This window comes from Antechinus flavipes, chromosome X, assembly GCF_016432865.1.
Source record: "Antechinus flavipes isolate AdamAnt ecotype Samford, QLD, Australia chromosome X, AdamAnt_v2, whole genome shotgun sequence".
In the NCBI taxonomy this organism is placed as follows: Eukaryota; Metazoa; Chordata; class Mammalia; order Dasyuromorphia; family Dasyuridae; genus Antechinus; species Antechinus flavipes.
The window spans coordinates 18,319,422-18,336,991 of record NC_067404.1 but is presented as its reverse complement, the minus strand read 5'-3'; positions in this window follow the sequence as shown (position 1 = coordinate 18,336,991).

The following is a 17,570-nucleotide window of genomic DNA, read 5'->3' as shown; positions in this document are numbered from 1 at the left end:
GATTTAGCATCTTTAAACAACCTTTGAAACAAACATGATGGGAACCAAGTTTTCCCAGACTACCTTTTAAGCAGTCTCAAAATCTCAATATACAACTTTGTTCTTGCCTTTATTTCCCCCTCCTTCCTAGAGATTTTCTAATTAATTGTGTCAAACACTGAGATTGTATTTCCCCAATAAAAGATCTGTTCATGCTATAGATCTTTGCTAATTCCTTTTTTGGACTAGCTCCCCTTGGGGTATCCCTCCAACCTCATAGCATCTTCACTTTAATGACTTCTCCTGATTAATTGTGAGTTCCACTAGGGAACTTATCTTTCCCTTTGTTAATTGTTCATAAAATAAAATAACAAACCTTTGTAAACTGTGATGGATGTCTATAACATAAATTCTTTGTATCAATTGAACTCTGTTGCTCTCCTAAATCTAATTACCACTCCTAGTGACTATTTTACCTCTTCATTTTCTTTTTTTTCTACATAAAAGAATGATATATTTTCTCAAAAGCTTAGTCTATTATGAGAAAGCACAAGAGGCCTTTCTAATAAGACTAAGGATAAAGCAAGGATATTTATTCATAACACTATTTTTAAATAGAGTAATAGAAATACTAGGTGTAGCAATTTAAAGGCGGGGTGGAAATAAAGAATACAAATAATTAAAGAAATAAGATTATAACTTTTTACAGTTGATGCACTTGATGCATATTTTAGGGAACCCTAAAGTAAACAAAAATAGGACAAGAAATAAGCAAAATCTTCACTAAAATAGCATTATATAAAACAAAGCCACAAAAATTGTCCACCTTTCTGTATTTTAGTAACAAAACTCAGCAGAGATAAAACAAGCAATTCCATTTCAAACAACCACAGAATTTATAAAATATGGGGAAGCCATACTCAAAAATTATGTGAGTATAACAAGAAAATCTGCTTTAAAAAATAAAGGATGAATCAAATGATTTTAGACAAATAAATTGTTCAAGAATGAGACATGCTAGGGATAGATTAGAGACCAGATCTGTCATTTCATTGTTATAGAGAAATCCTCAAGGAGGAAGCTCCTTCCATGTCAGCTAGCTTCTCTGAAACTTAAACTTTTAGTGAGTTGCCTAGGGGGCTGAGAATTTCAGTGACTTGTTAAGAATCACACAGCCAATGTGTGTCAGAAGAAGGACTTGAGTCTGGCTAGGTCTTCAGAACTTTAAAGCTAGCTTTTTATTCACTGAGTTACATAGCTTTTCATGAGTCAAGCTCATCTAATAAAAATAACATCATTACATTAAACAAGCTACAGATTTCACCCTATACCAACTAAAACTTTCACAATTCTACTAAACTTCATATGGAGGTACATGCTATCAAAAAGCTCTAGGGATATCATGGGAAAAAATAAGAAGACAGTGGAGTAGGCATATTAGCTCTCAAATTATACTACAAAGCAATAATTATCCAAAGGATTTGGTGCTATTTAAAAAAAAATAGAAAAGGTGTCTCATGGTGTACTTCTCCTTACCCCTCCTCCATTCCTGGTGGTATCTCTCCTCACTCCACTATGCTTCCCAATCCCACTTCTCTTTATAGCTAGCTAACTCTTTGGGGTGCTAAGTCCCTTTTGAGATTCTGCCTGCCAACTTAGAGCATGCCCCAACTTCATGGGACATATCTTTCTCCTGGTAAATGTCAAGTTCCACTAGGAACTTGCCCATTAATTATTAAAACTCTTTTTGTATGCTCTCCCAACTCTATTTCATATTTACTATTGCTGGTGCCTATGGCATCCCTTCATTTTGTCTGTAACCTCTTCCCTAAATAAACCTGCCTTTTGTCAAAGAGAATGGCTATTGTGAATTCTTCACATGACCAGACAGACCTGAATGTTGGGTGCCTACCATCATCTGGTGTCTATATCAGCCACATCAGTAACCCCAAAGAGTTAGCTAGCTATAAAGAGAAGTGGGATTGGGAAGCATAGTGGAGTGAGGAGAGATACCACCAGGAATGGAGGAGGGGTAAGGAGAAGTACACCATGAGACACCTTTTCTATTTTTTTTTAAATAGCACCAAATCCTTTGCATAATTATTGCTTTGTAGTATAATTTGAGAGCTAATATGTAAAAAAAAAAGTTGGTGCCCATCATTTGGGGAATGCTAAACAAATTTTGGGATATGAAGGTAATAGAATGTTATGGTGATATAAGAAATGAAAGACATGTATGAACTGATTCTGAGAAAAGTGAGCAAGACCACAAGACCAAATTCTATAGTTCATCTGAAAAAAAAAATAACTTGGGCTTTAAAAAAATCAATACAATGACTCCAGAGACCATTGTGCCCTAGGAGTAGCCAAGCCACCCAGTGATGAGACCAACATAATTCATAGACACCATCCCTCAAAGTGACTGATCATCAGGACCTTCTGGAGAAAGAAGATTGAAGACAATGAAGTTCTGTAATTCTGGAATTGTGAGTTATCTTCTTCAGCATGTTCCTTAAACAAATGCTTCATTACCAATATATTTATCTGTGCTCACATTTTTTCTTCTGTGTGTATTTATGGAATATTGCATTAGGGGAAATGCATTGAAACTACTCTTCTCTCTCTTTTTTGACAACAACCACTATAGGTATATTATTTTTCCAATTACAAGTAAAAATGTTTTTCAATATTCATTTTTCTAAGATTTTGAGTTCCATTTTTTCTTACTTCTTCCCTTACCTCCCCTGCCCAAGACAGCAAGCAAAGTGATATAGATTATATGTCCTGTCCAGCAGGACATCAACAGTGGGTCATCGAGGGGAGCCGGGGCCGAGGGGGAGCAAAGGCTCCGTAAGACAACAGTCTGGGAAGGCACATTGTGCCTGGGAACAGGATCGGAGAGACAGAGAGGCAACTCAAGGTTTAGGTTGGTGAATGTCTCTGTTTAATGAATGAAGAGGGTTTAATTAAATATGATTTCTGAGTGGGGGGTTACAATGAGAAGAATGTCGGACCATAGGTGTGGCAGAAATCCTGGGGTATACTGTTATCTAGATCCTGGGCGGAGATGACCGATTTCTTGGGACACACATTATCTAATCTCAGGAATTTAGGGTGTTTGCTACTCATAGTCACGTTCTTCTTAGCTCTTTGTCTCCTGTCTCCAAGGACATGGTCTCCGGCAGTCTTCAAGAACATGGTCTCTGGCATATCCCCCTTTCTTTATTTATATATGGGTGGGAGGCCTGTCTTAGGCTATGTGGCCGGTATCCATATTCAGTACCCAAGTAATCCGACCTTAAAAGGCCAGAAAAGGGCAGGACCCCTGTCTTAGGCTATGTGGGCGGCATCCGTCCCAGCACCCCAGCATCAAACTTCCGGGGTGTGCTTCTGGAAAACGGGCCCACAATAATCCCGTCATTGGGTGTTCCTGCAGCCAGAGGGTATGATGATCCTGAAATATGGGGCCACAATAATCCCGTCATTGGCTCATCCACAGCTTATCTACTGAATGCGGGGGGGGGGGGGGAGGGGGGCAAAAGTGCTTAAGGCAAAGTAAATAGGAGCTAAGAGTTCCCATTCTTTCAGGTATTTTGAAAAAATATACCAATTTCCCCAATGTTCTATCTCTACCTCCCCTTTTTTTTCTCACGGAAAGGAATGATCAAATGACCATTCCCCATATAAATCCCAAGAGCAAATCAAAATCCCTATACATAACAGACTAATACAGTAGCATTTCCTTCAAAGCCCTCAAACATAACAGCAATAATTACAGTTTTAACAAATCCCATCCCAAGTCTTAAACACACAGTAATAGATGATCCAGGTAAGGTTTAACAGTCAGTCATCAACCATTCCCAAAGTCCCTCATATCAGTCCAAAGTACAGTCGATGCAGGATCAAGTCCATGGTCTCATTTTAAAACTGCTGCTTCAGGCTGTGAAGTGATAGGAGGCTCTCATTCCTTGCAGAGTGGGTGTGTCATGCTGGCAATCAAAGCTGATCAAAGCTGATCCAGGTTCCAGAAGCAAACCAATATCTGTAATTTGACCAAAATCTAGAACAAAAACACAAATCTAACAAAGATTGGATCAGTCTCAGATAGAAAGACTCAGTTCATCGGGTTGCTGCAAAACATGAGGAGGCCAAAATAAATTGTTCCCTATGTGAAGAAATGAGTTTGCTTTACAAGCCAAGCAAACGGGTGCAGTCCCAAGTTGCAACATCAGTGAGGTCTCACAGACCCCTGTTAATTGTCCTCTTATCATGTAGAAACCTTAAAGAAATAAAACACAAATATCCAGTAACAGACAGATGACCAGGCGAAATAGTTGCCCAAGCATTTAGGATACAATGATTACATATAACCAGACTGAAAATAGCAAAGCTTGACATAACTGAATTGCATTAACAGTTCCATTGACCATTGCTCTGATCAGAGAGAGATCAGTTACAGAAGGAAAAATTCAAGAACATAACTATAACATAACATAAGCAGTTGATTTTTAACAGCTTATCAATCAATTGTCCCAGTAACTGTCACAGGGTGGAGCTTTAAAACTCCCAAATAGCATTAGCTAATTTAAGCCCAAAAACTTTTACCTCCAATAACAAATGTCATTAATCAAATTTCTGATAAATCTTAAACAAAGAGTTACCATAACCTTACAGTAATAACAGAAAGAAATTTCACCTCAGTAAGTTCACAACTTAGAACAATTATCATATCTAGGTAGATGTTACATGAGTGAACATTATACATACAAATCATTTTGCTTTTAAAATACCCAATACATAGAAAAACATCCCAAATTGCATATTGTCCATAACAGAAACATTTTCAAAAGGACAAAGAAAAACAACTATTATGTTCAGAGGCCCTTTAAATAACCTCAGGATGACCCAATACAATAAATTTAAACTTATACAAAACACCCAATTCCACATAAAAGAATTCAAGGGTTTTTTTAACATAGCAATTAAACTTTTAGAAATACTCGTACCAAAGTATGGATCACATTTATGACCATATCTCTTAACCAAGAAACCTTTATGAAGAAACAAATATTCAATTACCTAAATTAAGCATGTCCTTAAAAATCACACTTTGCTGCACTGCCGCAATCAGATAAGAAAAAAAGCGGCAGGAACATACTTAGAGAGGAGAGGGGAGGAGAGGATTCCATGTGGCCACCCTTCCCCCACTCCTGACCCCTAGGAAAAAAATTTCCCTCAGGTTCCCCACTCAATTTCCTACATGGGGATCCTTTTCAAGATTTAACCCATCAGTTTCCCAATATCAGGTTTCTTCCCAAATCCACCCATTTCCAACTTTCTCTTTCCCCCTGACTACATACTTAAACAATCTCCTTAAAGAACTTTCCTTCCCAGATGCTCCTTTGGTAAAGTAGCACAAGGCAGTGGGGGTGGGTGACTCCTTCCCCCACCTCTTCACCTACTTCCAAAAGTCTTTCTTTCACCTTCCTAACACCATGCGAACCTTTAATTTCCCTTACAAATCAGTCCTTCCTAAATCACCTGCATTCCTCTTTCCTTTTCCCTTCAAAAACCTGTAAGATTCACCCTATGGTGAACCCAAACCTCCACAAAACCCACACATGTCCAGCAGAGCTGGTTTTAAAGTATAACTTATGTTAACAAATAACTCAATATATTTCAAAAGGTAACAAACTGAATCAAACTAATACAGCTGTTTTTAAAAGTTTTTTTTCTTCTACCACATTTCTTGTAACAGCGATTAGCATCTTATCTCCAGAGCTTTTTATTGCCCAGGCCAGGCTAAGCTTGAATTTTATTGCTCTTTACTCTAGTAGGCTTTTCCTAAAAAAAATTTTAAATCACAAGCAAATTTTCCTTAATCATTGTTCTTAACACTTAACAAAACTTTTAAATCAGCAAAAACAGACTAGGGGCTTTTTCCAGGATTCCCCACCCTCAAAGAGAAGTTTTGTTTCCTTTTTCCCTTTTCTCCCTTCTCACAGGCTGCTGCAGTCAGCCAGAGACAGAGAGAGAGAGAGAAAGATTTTTCAAACTTCTTGATATTTTCTAAGCCTGCAACACAGAGGCTGAATCCTTATCTCTTACAAGCTTATTTTAACTTTTAACACAGACACACACAGACAAACATGGAGCTCCAATTTACTATGCACAGTTGCAACGTTGTTTTCCAACCAACAACATAACAGACAAACTACACAGAACATAGAACATATATCACACAGACTACACAGTTATACAGATTCCATGACATTCAAGATTTTTTAAATTATGAGAACAACAATTTTCTCAATCGTTGACACCATGTCTGTTTCAGGAGCTGTTCAGTGAACTTGAGTGTTTCGATCTTCTCTTCAGGTTCCAAGGTGTCTTGGTCTCGTAACTGATGATAAAAGATGTGTCTTTTTGTGATCGCAGAATCTACTTGAGATTTAACAAAAGTGGTTAGTTTATTAAAGGCCCAAGGGCCAAAAGAAAGGAGAAGGAGTCCCACAAGAGGGCCAAGAAGACTAGGGAGAAGAGTAGATAGCAAGGGGGAAGTGGAGAACCAGTTCTTATGCCAGGATTCATTTTTTTTTCTCTTTCCTGTTTTCTTTTTTCCAGCATGGGTTAATCTTGGAATATTTTAAGGGATATTGTAAATCCCTAAAAGAATCAGGAGAGCTACTCTTTTATCTTGCTAATTTATAACCCGAGAGCAAATAATCCTTAGTTTTACTGGGTCAGAGACAGAACAGTTAAGGTAACTGAGACAGGGAAACTGAGTCAGGACAGTTAAAGAAAACTGTGGCATAACATTCCACACTCTTTCTCCTAAATATTCAAACCTTTGAATCTTAGCACCTTCCTCTAGATACCCAGGAGGTCTTTGTCCCACCTCATGTAAAGCAAACGAGCAAAAATAAAACTAGAAAAAATGTAAAGACTCATATGGCAAGAGCAAGTCTCTCCCTGATAACCCCAGAGTTAACAGCTGTACAAAGGCTCCCTTGTTGCAAGCATGTCAGGCCCTCTACAGTTCTGGAGCACCATCTCAGCCAGAGAATCCAGTTTGAGATGGACAGTTAGGTCTGTGGTCATTTGTGCACTTAACTCAGTCTCTGCTTACAAAGCAGCAGGGTCCAAGGCCCATTCAGAGAGGCAGCCCTCTCCATGGGGGAAGGATGAGGCTTGTAGTAGCTCCACCCGTCCCCACCCAGAAAAACAGGACTGCTATTAGAATACAGATTTCTGAGCAGATTATGCACAGTTAGACCATCAAGGCAGGCAAACTCCAAACTTTTTAGGTGCCTCAAGCCAAACTTCAAGGTCCTTTGAAATGCTGAAATACTTAATGAACTGGGGTTACAGGACTGAAGAAAAATAGATCAGAGAGACTGCCAGTGTCACAACAGGTGTCTGATTTCTAAAACTTTTCTAAAAAAAATAATCCCAAAAACTGAGTCTGCCAGGGCACTTTTAACAAAATAAGGGATTCTAAAACTAAAGCATCCAATTGTTTAGCAAAAGTATCTAGGGGGAGGGGTACGGCTTGCGCTAAACGCTGATGAGGTTTAATTGAAATGGTGGTATTTAAGGCAGAAGCAATGACCTTAATTTCTCCCTTGTAATCATTATCTACCAGTGTGGGGTGGATCATTAGCCCTTGGAGAGTCGAGGAGGCGCGACCAATGATAAGGAAGAAGGTATTGTCAGGAGGGGGTCCAAATACACCTGTGGCGAGGGTTTGGGGGCCATCCTCAGGTTTTAGTATTGTGGGGGTGGTGGTACACAGGTCCACTCCCGCACTTCCTGCTGTGGCCCTGAGGAGTTTTGAACTGGGATTATCCCCGTGGCTGTCTGGACAGATCCTTGAGGGGTCCGGGGCGGACCCCGCCGGCCGTTTCCCGGCAGGGGGGGTAATGCTTTTCATCTGGACATATTGTCTCTGTATTTCAAGGGTTTTCCTAAGTTCAGACATGCGTTTAGTGAGTTCTTTCTGAACTGCCTTAAGATCAGGGGTGGTGAGGGGGCCCTGAGAGGTTTGCAAGTTTTGTGACTGTGTAAAGTAAATATCTTGGGGATTATAGACAGCGGCTTCTGTCTCTAATTCTGCTGCGTCCTCTTCGCTAAGAGCATTATTTTCGGTTACAGGTATAGTCGGCTTGCAAGTATGGGGAAAAACGGGGCAAGTGAGAGTACTGTCCGCGGGGGGAGGGGATTCTGCATCCTTTCTATTCTCAGTCTTGGGAATTTCAATTGGAATGGAAGCAGCTGATGTGGCACGAGACATCGGGGCCAGACAAGATTCAGCGGAGAATAATAATTGCCGAACCCTGCCGTTGTTAGAGGCTCCTTCAATGACTTCATTAATTAATGTCCAGAGGGGGAAAACATTTACGGGAACAGCGTTCGGCCCTTCTTGTTTTAGCAAATTGTTTAGGTCTCGGCCAACCTTCTGCCATTTCCTGGGGTGTATTTCAGGGCCATTTACAATAAACCAAGGACAGACCTTATCTATGTATATAAAGAATTTTATGAGGTCCTTCTTTTTTACTTTTATGCCTCTTTCCTTAAGATTTTCTTTAAGATCTTTAAGGAATATTTGTTCTTTAGATAAATGCGATCCCATAGTATCGACAGTAGCGAAAACTTACCTCTTCCCTTGCAGGATTCCGTAGAGACCGTGAACTTTCTCGCGGAATGGGGGCCCTGGGTTCCGGGCGATCCGGGGCGATCTGTCGGGCCGAAGTCCACTTCGAGCCTCCACGTTGGGCGCCAGTTGTCCTGTCCAGTAGGACATCAATAGTGGGTCATCGAGGGGAGCCGGGGCCGAGGGGGAGCAAAGGCTCCGTAAGACAACAGTCTGGGAAGGCACGTTGTGCCTGGGAACAGGATCGGAGAGACAGAGAGGCAACTCAAGGTTTAGGTTGGTGAATGTCTCTGTTTAATGAATGAAGAGGGTTTAATTAAATATGATTTCTGAGTGGGGGGTTACAATGAGAAGAATGTCGGACCATAGGTGTGGCAGAAATCCTGGGGTATACTGTTATCTAGATCCTGGGCGGAGATGACCGATTTCTTGGGACACACATTATCTAATCTCAGGAATTTAGGGTGTTTGCTACTCATAGTCACGTTCTTCTTAGCTCTTTGTCTCCTGTCTCCAAGGACATGGTCTCCGGCAGTCTTCAAGAACATGGTCTCTGGCAGTTATACATGTATGTTCAATTTTAAGATATTTTCATACAAGTCCTATTGGGAAAAGAAAATCAGTACGTAAGGGAAAAACCATGAGAAAAACAATAACAAAAATGACAAAAATGATGAAAATAGTATGCTTTAATCTTTATTCAGTCTCCCTAGTTCTTTCTCTGGATGCAGATGGCATTGAAACTATTCTTCTTGCCATCCAGAGAAATATCTTTGCTGTCAAATTCTGTCTACTGACTGATTGTTAAAGGGTAACACAGTGAATGAGTCCAGTGTTAGGATAGTTATTCCTGAACATAGTAGCAGCCACCATCCTGGGCACCCAAACTGCCAGTGCCACTATGAGTTAGACAAATGAAATGCAACAAGTATCCTGATATTACAAATTCTACACTGTAATTGGGGAACACATGAGCCATGAACCAGAAGTGCTTCTACAGACTCACAATTGACAACTGCCTTCTCCCTTACTCTTCCTTCCCTATCCTAACTACAACCTCAAGCACAAAGCCTCAGATCTGATGGGTGTGAGGACAGCAATTCCTTCTTAGATTTACCATCTGAAGGCTAACAGAAAATCTTACAGGTGGTGAGGATTCCTGGGAACATGGGCTAAACAGTGAAAGGTCCAGAGAACAGAAAGAGTAAAGCTTGACTGGAGCTATTTGGGTGGACCCTTCTTCCTCCAACCCCTCTATGATGTAGGAGATGGTCTTTGTGGGGAACTGTGGCCAAATAAACACTATAGAAGTAATATAGCATAGTAGATGCAAAGCTGGCCTGGTTTCAAGAACCACTTCTGACACTTATCAGGCTATGTTGTCCTTGTAAGTCACTTAAGGTCTTAGCACCCTAGGCAAAATGGAGCAATACTGGTATAAAGAATTTCTCACCTATAGAGGTTCCTTACCAAGTCTTGATGGCCATTGAACTAAAGGAGATGAAGAAGTCCAAGAGAGGAATTGTCATGTTCGTGTATCTGGTGAGTGTTAAATTCATAGAAAAAAAGAAAATGTAAAAAAGTAACACCTCCTGGGACCATAATAAATTCCTATTATGTACTCATCACTATGTCCTCACTTTTTCATGGCAAAACATGCGTTCTTCCTTGATTCATTTTTCAAACCATTTTTCTAAGTGTATTTTCTGACTCTTGGCCATTTTCCTTTCTCTTTTCTCCCTAAATTGTCTCCATTTCTTCTATAGCACATCTCTTCTCAACCTCTCAACTGAGGACTTCACCTCATAGTTAATGAAGTAAATTGAGGAATTCACCATCACCTTTCTCTTCTTCCACCTTAACATTCAACTGAAATTCTTTTCTCCCAAATCTCCAAGGATGAGCTAAATCAAATTTATGAAAATAATAGCCATTCCCCAATTGATAAATGATCAAAAGGGATGAATAGACAATTTTCATAGGAAGAAATCCAAGATATCAAAAGCTATATAAAAACATGTTCAAAATATCTAATAAAGAAATGCAACTTAAAGCAATCCCAAACCCCTACAAAATGACCTTAAAAATTAGATAAGATGGCAACAATGGAAAATGACAAATGCCAAAGGGGATTTGGGAAAATAATCCTACCAACTGGGGAATGGCTGAACAAGGTATGGTAAATGTATGTGACACAATACGATGAAGTTATAAAAAGATATAAAAGGGATGGTTTCAGAAAAAAAATCTGAGAAGACCTGTATGAACTGATATAAAGCAAAGTGTACAGAACCAAAAACTATATAACAACTGCAATATTATAGATAATCAGAGTAAATCTAATGAAAGGAGGTAAATTTGACCTCATCTGGTAGATATAAGTGAGCCTGGATGGGATGGACATATTGTGCCAGGAGTCAATTATAATTACTTTAGGAACAGAAAGCCTTCTGGGCCATTCCCCAACAGAATTTCAGAATAAATATTTTCTCTCCAGAAAGTCAATTAACTTCCTAAACCCCCAGGAAAGAGGGATTATGTACCCAATGTAGAACAATTATATTCAAATACACAGAAAAAAGAGAATTGCAACAAGGCAAAATTTGGCTGAATTAACAGTGGAAGAGCACAGTAATCCTTAAAGAATTCACTCAGCACTCCTTTAACAACCATTTTCCTATAGGAAGTCACAAATGGTTCCATTTGTGCCTGGTATTTCCTTGGAATTCCTTTCCTTTCTCACAGACTTTGTCAACACATTGCCTCTACTTCATTCTTTTGCCCTTCAGAAGCAAACAACAGGCATTGATTTCTGCTCTATTGTTCAGAAAGGAGAGGGATTGACATAAGTAATTTTCTTCCTAGGACTAGCCTGAGGTTTAGGGACTTTCAAAGTTACAGAGGCTGCCTGGGACACCTTACTCCCACTCTGTAGAAGATGATGATTCAGTTCAGACCCACTAGGAAAAGAGTACCAAGGAAGAAAAAGGTTGGAGGAATACTTGCTGACTCCAAATCCAAAACGAAATATCTTTTTACTGCATAAGTAGACTTCAATGAAAAATTCTTTTCTTACAGGTCCATAAAGTAGAAGAGAAGGCATTTTCTTTCTCTTTGAAATCACATTTTATAAGCAAATATTTATTCTGCCTATGTGAAGGTTCAGCACTAAAGATAAGCTGCATTGTTTTCTATATCAAAATCCTTCTGATGGCAAATCACTTCATTTTTCAGCAATTCATTCTGTCCAAAGCCAGGTTTAGCGGAATGAAGTTACTGAACCAGGACATACTCAGGAATCATTCAGTGCCAAAGGAGGATGTGGGCTTTCCCTTGTGTTCTTACACTTGTGGGGATGGGCTCCCTGGGGCATCCCCACTTACCATCCCAGTCCCTACTTCAGATCAATAAGCTGTCTCTCTAAGATAGCTTATTAGAGTTGAGGTCAGACTGTCAACCCTCAAAGCTATTTAAGAAATATTTCTTGGGGCAGCTAGATGGCGCTGCAGTGGATAGAGCATCAGCCCTGAAGTCAGAAAGACCTAAAATCAAATCTGGTCTCAGACACTTAACACTTCCTAGCATTGTGACCCTGGGCAAGTCACTTAAACCCAATTGCCTCAGCAAAAGGAAAAAAAAAAAAAAAAAGAAATATTTCTTGGCTCCTGTGAGTAGGGGTTGTTACATTCTTTGTATTTGTAGCCTCGGTGCCTGGAACATACTAGGTACTTGGTAAATGCTTATTGATTGGAATGGATAGTATTGGCAAACATTCTCTGCTGATGGGCACCCTGGTGGGATCAGTTTTCTGGCCACCAGATGGCAGTATAGCCTCACTCAACAGATGGCACTCAAGGTCTCTGGTGACAGAATATAAATCAGGATCTACCTTTCCATCAGTGAGCCAAACACTTTCAAGAATGATCATCCAAAAACAAAGGCCTAATGAGAATAATAAAGCTAATATTACCTTTCATCACTATAAACTGTCGGATTTGCAATGCTCTTTTCCCCTACAATTCTGTAGAGTAGGTCACAGAAAGTTTATTTTGGGTTGAGTGGGATGGATGAATACTATCAGTCTAGAGAAAGAAGTCCCCAAGAATTTGGGGCCCATTAAGTAGGATGGGATGGACTCTACTTACCCCAAGTGCTTTCTCCTTGTTCAGTGGGGAATTTCAACCCTTGGAAAGGAAAGAAGGGCCCTCTTGACTATTATGGACCCAATGAATCAAACAGTCATTTATTGGCTGCCCACTCAGTGTCAGGAACTGTAATGAAGCACAAATCCTTTCAACTTTATATTTTCCATCAGATGAAATAAAACCTGTTCTATGTTTTCAGTGTTGTTATACTTATTGGGAACTAGAGTCTTTTATTTTAATTTATTTATTGTTTTGGAGACTTAGGCAGATGCCAAGTTCTGATATTTCTTGGGGAAGCCATGAGTATGGAGCCAAAGGCTCCCTGTGAGACAAATATAGAGTAGAAAGAACAAATCTTGCCTCTCACATTTCATACCATGGTACCACATTTGGCACCACTTACCCTTTTTTATTATATCTTTTTATTTACAAAACATATGCATGGGGAATTTTTCAACATTGACCCTTGCAAAACCTTCTGTTCCAACTTTTCCCCTCCTTCCCCCAACTCCCCCACCTAGATGGCAGGTAGTCCAATGAATGTTATGTTAAAGTATGTTAAATACAATATATGTTTACATATTTATACAGTTATCTTGCTACACAATAAAAATCGGATCTAGAAAGATGGTAAAAAATAACATGAGAAGAAAAAAATTGCAAGCAAACAATAACAGAAAGAGTGGAAATGCTATGTTGTGGTCCACATTCACTGCCCATAGTTCTCTTCTCTCTTTGGGTGTAGCTGATTCTCTTCATTACTGAATAATTGGAAGTGATTTGGATCATCTCAATTTTGAAGAGAGCCACATCTATCAGAATTGATCATCATGTAGTACTGTTGTTGAAGTATATAATGATCTCCTGGTTCTGCTCATTTCACTCAGCATCAGTTCATGTAAGTCTCTCCAGGTCTCTCTGAAATCATCCTGCTGGTCATTTCTTATCAAAAAATAATATTCCATAACATTCATATACCACAATTTATTCAGCCATTCTCCAATTGATGGGCATCCATTCAATTTCCAGTTTCTAGCCACTACAAAAAGGCTGCCACAAACATTTTTGCACATAGGGGTTCCTTTCCCTCCTTTAAGATCTATTTGGGATTATAAGCCCAGTTGTAACACTGCTGGATCAAAGGGTATGCAGTTTTATAACCTTTTGAGCATAATTCCAAATTGCTTTCCAGAATGGTTGGATGTGTTCACAATTCCACCAATGTATCAATGCCCCAGTTTTCCCACATTCCCTCCAATATTCATCATTATCTTTTCCTGTCATTTTAGCCAATCTCACAGGTGTATAGTGGTATCTCAGAGTTGTCTTCATTTGCATTCCTCTGATCAATAATGACTTGGAGCACCTTTTCAATATGGCTAGAAATAGTTTCAATTTCTTCATCTGAGAATTGTCTGTTCCTATCCTTTGAATATTTATCAATTGGAGAATGGCTTGATTTCTTAAAAATTAGAGTCAGTTCTCTATATATTTTGGAAAGGAGGCCTTTAACGGAACCTTTAACTACAAAAATGTTTTCCCGGTTTATTACTTCCCTTCTAATCTTTTCTGCATTAGTTTTGTTTGTACAAAAACTTTTTAACTTAATATAATCAAAATTTTCTATTTTGTGATCAATAATGATCTCTAGTTCTTCTTTGGTCACAAATTCCTTCCTCCTCCACAGATATGAGAGGTAAATCATCCTATGTTCTTCTAAGTTATTTATAATCTCATTCTTTATGTCTAGATCATGAACCCATTTTGACTTTATCTTGGTGTATGGTGTTAAGTGTGGGTCAATGCCTAGTTTCTGCCATACTAGTTTCCAATTTTCCCAGCAGTTTTTGTCAAATAGTGAATTCTTATCCCAAAAGTTAGGGTATTTGAATTTATCAAACACTAGATTGCCATAGTTACTGAGTATTTTGTCCTGTGAACCTGACCTATTCCATTGATCAATTAGTCTATTTCTTAGCCAATACCAAATGAGTTTAGTGGCCGCTGCTTTATAATATAGTTTTAGACCTAGTACAGCTAGGCCACCTTGATTTTTTTCTATTAGTTCCCTTGAAATTCTTGACCTTTTGTTCTTCCAGATGAATTTTGTTATTTTTTTCTAGGTCAGCAAAATAGTTTCTTGGGAGTTTGATATAGCACTAAATAAATAGATTAGTTTAGAGAGTATTGTCATCTTTATTATATTCGCTCGACCTATTCAAGAGCACTTAATATTTTGCCAATTGTTTAGATCTGACTTTATTTGTATGGAAAGTGTTTTGTAGTTTTGCTTTCCCTTGGCAGATAGATTCCCAAATATTTTATACTGTTGGCAGTTATTTTAAATGGAATTTCTATTTGTATCTCTAACTGTTGGATTTTGTTAGTGATATATAAGAATGCTGATGATTTATGTGAATTTTTTTTGTATCCTGCAACTTTGCTAAAGGTGTGGATTATTTCTAATAGCTTTTTAGTAGAATCTCTGGGATTCTCTAAGTATATCATCATATCATCAGCAAAGAGTGATAATTTGGTTTCCTCATTACCTACTCTAATTCCTTTAATCTCTTTTTCATCTCTTATTGTGGATGGGAATGATTTTCTGTAGTCTTTTTGCTAATATTTTATTTATTATTTTAGCATCAATATTCATTAAGGAGATTGGTCTATAATTTTCTTTCTCTGTTTTCAACCTACCTGGTTTAGGTATCAGTACCATGTCTATGTCATAAAAGGAATTTGGTAGGACTCCTTCATTTCCTATTTTTTCAAATAGTTTATATAGCATTGGAGTTCTTTAAATGTTCAGTAAAAATCACATGTAAATCCATCTGGTCCTGGGGATTTGTTCTTAGGGAGTTGATTAATAGCTTGTCCTATTTCTTTTTCTAAAATGGGACTATTTAAGCAATTTACTTCTTCCTCTGTTAATCTGGGCAACCTATATTTTTTGAATATATTCATCCATTTCACTTAGGTTGTCAAATTTGTTGGCATAAAGTTGGGCAAAGTAACTCATAATTATTTCTCTAATTTCCTCTTCATTAGTGGAAAGTTCTCTCTTTTCATTTTTAATACAAACAATTTGATTTTTCTCTTTCCTTTTTCTAATCAAATTTACCAAAGGTTTATCTATTTTATTGGTTTTTTCATAAAACCAACTCTTAGTTTTATTTATTAATTCAATAGTTTTTTTTTTACTTTCAATTTTATTAATCTCTCCTTTTATTTTTAGAATTTCAAGTTTCATGTTTGATTGGGGTTTTTAATTTGCTCTTTTTCTAGCCTTTTTAGATGCAAGCCTAATTAATTGATCTTCTCTTTCTCTATTTTATGCAAGTAAACCTCTAGAGATAAAAAATTCCCCTTTATTATCACTTTGGCTGCATCCCACAAATTTTGGTATGTTGTCTCATTGTTATCATTGTCCTAGGTAAAATTATTAATTGTGTCTATGATTTGCTGTTTCACCCATTCATTCTTTAGGATGAGATTACTTAGTTTCCAATTACTTCTTGGTCTATTTTCCCCTGGCTTTTTATTGAATGTAGTTTTTATTGCATTATGATCTAAAAAGGATGCATTTACTATTTCTGCATTTCTCTATTTGAATTTGAGGTCTTTATGTTCTAATATATGGTCAATTTTTGTACAGGTTCCATGAACTGCCAAAAAAAGTGTATTCCTTTCTGTCATCATTCAGTTTTCTCCAAAGATCTATCATACCTAACTTCTCTAGTGTTCTATTTACCTCTTTAATTTCTTTCTTATTTTGTGGTTTGATTTATCTAGTTCTGAGAGTGCAAGGTTGAGATCTCCCACTATTATAATTTTGCTGTCTCTTTCTTCTTGCAGCTCTCTTAATTTCTCTTCTAGGAATTTGGATGCTATACCACTTGTTGCATATATATTTAGTATTGATATTGCCTCATTATCTATGGTACCCTTTAGCAAGATATAATTTCCTTCCTTACCTCATTTAATTATATTAATTTTTACTTTTGCTTGATTTGAGATGAGGATGGCTGCCCCTGCTTTTTTTACTTCACCTACAGCATAGTAGATTATGTGCCAACCTTTTACCTTTACTCTGTATGTATCACCCTGCTTTAAATGTGTTTCCTGTAAACAATATATTGTAGGATTATGGCTTTTAATCCAGTCTTCTATCCGGCTCTGCTTTATGGGAGAGTTCACCCCATTCACACTTACAGTTAAAACTACTAATTCTGTATTTCCTGCCATCTTATTATCCCCAGATTATGCTTTTATCTTTCCTTTCCCCCTTACCTCCCCTCCCCAGTAATAAACTTATTAACAGTACTAAACTACTTGCCTCATGCAGCCCTCCCTCTGTAGAATCACTCCCTCCCCCTTAGAGTCCCTCCCCCTTCCTTAAATCTTTTCCTGACAATTTCTGTATTCGCTTCTATTTAGCCTACTCCTTCCCTATTCACTTTTTCCCTCCCACTTTTCAATGAGGTGAGAGAAGTTTCTCTGTAAACCAAATATGTCTAATATTTTCTTTTGATCCAACTCTGATGAGAGTAAGATTCACACAATGTTCATCCCTCTCCCTTCTTTCACTCAGATATAATAATTTTCCTTTGCCTCTTTGTGAGATGTAGTTTCCCTCTTTTAACCTCCACTTTTCCCTTTTTCTGGTACAATTTCCTTTCCACCTCTAGTTCCTTTTTTATATCACAGTAAAATCAAATTATACATATACTATTTTTACCCATAAGAGAAACACAGTTCTCAAGAGTTCTTTTTACCTTTTTATGCTGCTC